This window comes from Nerophis ophidion, linkage group LG09 (genome assembly GCF_033978795.1).
Source record: "Nerophis ophidion isolate RoL-2023_Sa linkage group LG09, RoL_Noph_v1.0, whole genome shotgun sequence".
NCBI lineage: Eukaryota > Metazoa > Chordata > Actinopteri > Syngnathiformes > Syngnathidae > Nerophis > Nerophis ophidion.
In genome coordinates, this window is record NC_084619.1 from 61001964 (window position 1) to 61005758 (window position 3795).

The 3795-nt window shown below is 38.8% G+C and overlaps 1 protein-coding gene across 1 annotated transcript in view; it reads right to left on the bottom strand.

Annotated features, from left to right (window-relative positions):
* The window catches only part of itsn1 (intersectin 1 (SH3 domain protein)), a 91984-nt gene extending 91562 nt beyond the window's left edge, over positions 1 to 422 (bottom strand). The window contains 1 exon segment of the mRNA XM_061911382.1: positions 254 to 422. The gene's annotated coding sequence lies outside the window, so the exon portion shown is untranslated.
* Positions 423 to 3795: the final 3373 nt, after the last annotated feature.

Here is a 3795-nt window from a genome sequence, read left to right on the forward strand (position 1 = left end):
GATTTCACGTTAGCATGGCGGTTAGTTCTTGGCTCGGAGTGCACGGCCGCGGTAAAGAGCGTCTTGTTAGCCCCTGAGCACATCTGCACACCCCCGGGACGCGGCCCGGGACTCTTTAAAGGCCAAAACGGCCCCGGGCGGCAACGACGGGCAGGCTAATAGACATAAACACGGCTAGCATCAATGCTAACGCGGCGACTAGCCTCAGCCCGCTTAGGGGACATTCTTCCCTCGCATCCTCGCATGGACTCACCTCATAGTAACACTCCCATGGTGGAAGACCGCGTCAAGTGTGTCTCCGTCGACATTTAATCGTGCAGTTTTGGTGCCGAAGGAGAAGCGTCCCTGTGATGCTCCGGCGGCTCCGAGATCCCGACCGACTGAAGGGACTGTTGGAAAATGGGGGTGACGTCTGGGAAGTATCGCGAGACTTGACGTGAAGCAAAACCGCAGTAACGCGATCTCGCGAGAGCTTTACACGAAGGCTTGACGAGACCCTTTGGGGATTAGTGACGTCAGGACGCACTCGCTGTTTATCAAAACACTTTTATTTTCTTCAACAATGCATATTTTCGTCATATCCCGGTAACAGTTCGAGATGCCACCTCAGTAGAAGCATTTAAGTCTCACCTTAAAACTCATTTGTATACTCTAGCCCAGGGGTCACCAACCTTTTTGAAACCAAGAGCTACTTCTTGGTTACTGATTAATCCGAAGGGCTACCAGTTTGATACACACTTAAATAAATTGCCAGAAATAGCCAATTTGCTCAATTTACCTTTAATGAATAAATATATATATATATATATATATATATATATTAGGGGTGTGGGGAAAAATCGATTTGAATCGAATACGTTGTGCGATTCAGAATCTATTCTCATTTTTAAAAAATCGATTTATTATTTGTTTAAATTTTTTTTATTTTTTTTTATCAATCCAACAAACCACTACACAGCAATACCATAACAATGCAATCCAATTTCAAAACCAAACCTGACTCAGCAACACTCAGAACTTCAATAAACAGAGCATAAATGACTCCCGGACGCGGCACCGCTGCTGCCCACTGCTCCCCTCACCTCCCAGGGGGTGATCAAGGATGATGGGTCAAATGCAGAGAATAATTTCGCCACATCTAGTGTGTGTGTGACAATCATTGGTACTTTAACTTTAACTTTAACAATTGAGAGGAGACACAAACACGACAAAGAACAAACCAAAAGTAGTGAAACAAAAATGAATATTATCAACAACTGTATCAATATCAGTTATAATTTCAGCATAGCAGTGATTATAACTCCCTCATTGACATTATCATTAGACATTTATAAAAAAAAAAAAAATTAAAAAAAGAACAATAGTGTCACAGTGGCTTACAATTGCATCGCATTTCATAAGCTTGACAACACACTGTGTCCTATGTTTTCACAAAGATAAAATAAGGTTCGTTTAATAGTTACAACAAATTTACATTATTGCAATCAGTTGATAAAACATTGTCCTTTACGATTGCATGTTAGCAGACTGGGGTAGATCCTGCTGAAATCCTATGTATTGAATAAATACAGAATCGTTTTGAATTGGAATTATATCGTTTTTGAATCGAGAATCGAATCGAAAAAATCTATATATTATCGAATCGGGACCCCAAGAATCGATATTGAATCGAATCGTAGGACACCCAATGATTCACAGCCCTAATATATATATAAATAAATGGGTATTTCTGTGGGGCTTCACGGTGGCAGAGGGGTTAGTGCGTCTGCCTCACAATACGAAGGCCCTGCAGTCCTGGGTTCAAATCCAGGCTCGGGATCTTTCTGTGTGGAGTTTGCATGTTCTCCCCGTGAATGCGTGGGTTCCCTCCGGGTACTCCGGCTTCCTCCCACCTCCAAAGACATGCACCTGGGGATAGGTTGATTGGCAACACTAAATTGGCCCTAGTGTGTGAATGTGAGTGTGAATGTTGTCTGTCTATCGGTGTTGGCCCTGCGATGAGGTGGTGACTTGTCCAGGGTGTACCCCGCCTTCCGCCCGATTGTAGCTGAGATAGGCGCCAGCGCCCCCCGCGACCCCAAAAGGGAATAAGCGGTAGAAAATGGATGGATGGAGGGTATTTCTGTCAGACATTCCATCGTACATTTTTTTTTCCTTTTACAGAAGGTTTTTTGTAAAGAATAAATTATGAAAAAAAACACTTGATTGACCAGTTTAAAAGAGGAGAAAACAGGAAAAAATTAAAATCTAATTTTGAAACGTAGTTTATCTTCAATTTCGACTCTTTAAAATTCAAAATTCAACCAAAGTGGGCTGGCTCAGGGTGGAGGACAGAGTAAAACAACTTGTACTGAGTCTAGTCTATAAAATCCGCTACACCTCCTTGATACCGAAGTACATGTCAAATTACTTCCTTAACGTAAATGACCGCCATAACCACAACACCAGGGGGAGCTCCACAAACCACGTTAAACCATGAATTGATTAACGTGGACCCCGACTTAAACAAGTTGAAAAACGTATTCGGGTGTTACCATTTAGTGGTCAATTGTACGGAATATGTACTGTACTGTGCAATCTACTAATAAAAGTATCAATCAATCAATCAATCAAAAAAACGAAAAAAAAGTGAAAAACTAGCTAATTCGAATCTTTTTGAAAAAATTAAAACAATTATTTATGGAACATCATTAGTAATTTTTCCTGATTAAGATTAATTTTAGAATTTTGATGACATGTTTTAAATAGGTTAAAATCCAATCTGTATTTTGTTAGAATATATAACAAATTGGACCAAGCTATATTTCTAACAGACAAATCATTATTTCTTCTAGATTTTCAAGACTTTTTTTTTTTTTTAAGAAATTCAACAGACTTTGAAATAAGATTTAAATTTGATTCTAAAGATTTTCTAGATTTGCCAGAAACCACCTTTAGAGATCACCGTTTCTAAAGGTAAAAAAAATGTCAGCTTAGTTGCCAGAATTTTATCGTCCCAAAAAAATGGTACTATTTTTATTATTTTATAAAGAAAATGCTGCAAAATCTACAGCAATCTTAACAATTTTCCTGTAAAATCTACTGTTAAGACTCATTTTTACAGCATACAATATTGAAGATATATTTGTTTCTGTTCCACCCAAAAAAATGTTGCATTTATCATGACATGTTTGTTGCATTATTAGATAATATTTAAGTTTTTTAAAATGTGATTAAGGAGAGTATTTTTCTGTCACAATGGACAGATTGAATACGTTTAGTAAGAAAATATAAAGTATTTATTGAGGCATGTTATTTGCAGGCTTTCTGGGGCCACATACAATTTTCCCTTGGCCTCAGTCTGTACCAGGGCCACAGGTTTACCGATTTTTTTTTTTTTTTTCCCATTCCCCCCACTTGTTCACCTTTTTTTGTAAGGGGCGCCGGAAGTTGGCAGACCCGTCAGCGATCCTGTTCTGTCTCCCTGTAATGTTTGTTTGATCTTGAATGGAATTGTGCTGAAGATTTAGATTTCCCCTTGGGGATTAATAAAGTATTTCTGATTCTGAAATGATGTGGAGGGTTTGACAGCTGTGCTTTGGGATTTAAAAAAAAAATCCTGAAAAGAGAAACAATGTTGCACACCAGTCATAAAATGTACAGTATATTTATGAATGTATGCTGTAAAAAGGGACGTTTTATGTCGATGTTAAACATGTACATACGCCAGGCAATTGTCTAGGAATTATAGGATTTTTGGAGTAATGCTGTAAGAACCCGCATCCATCAACAGATGGCGCTACAACCAAAGCAAAA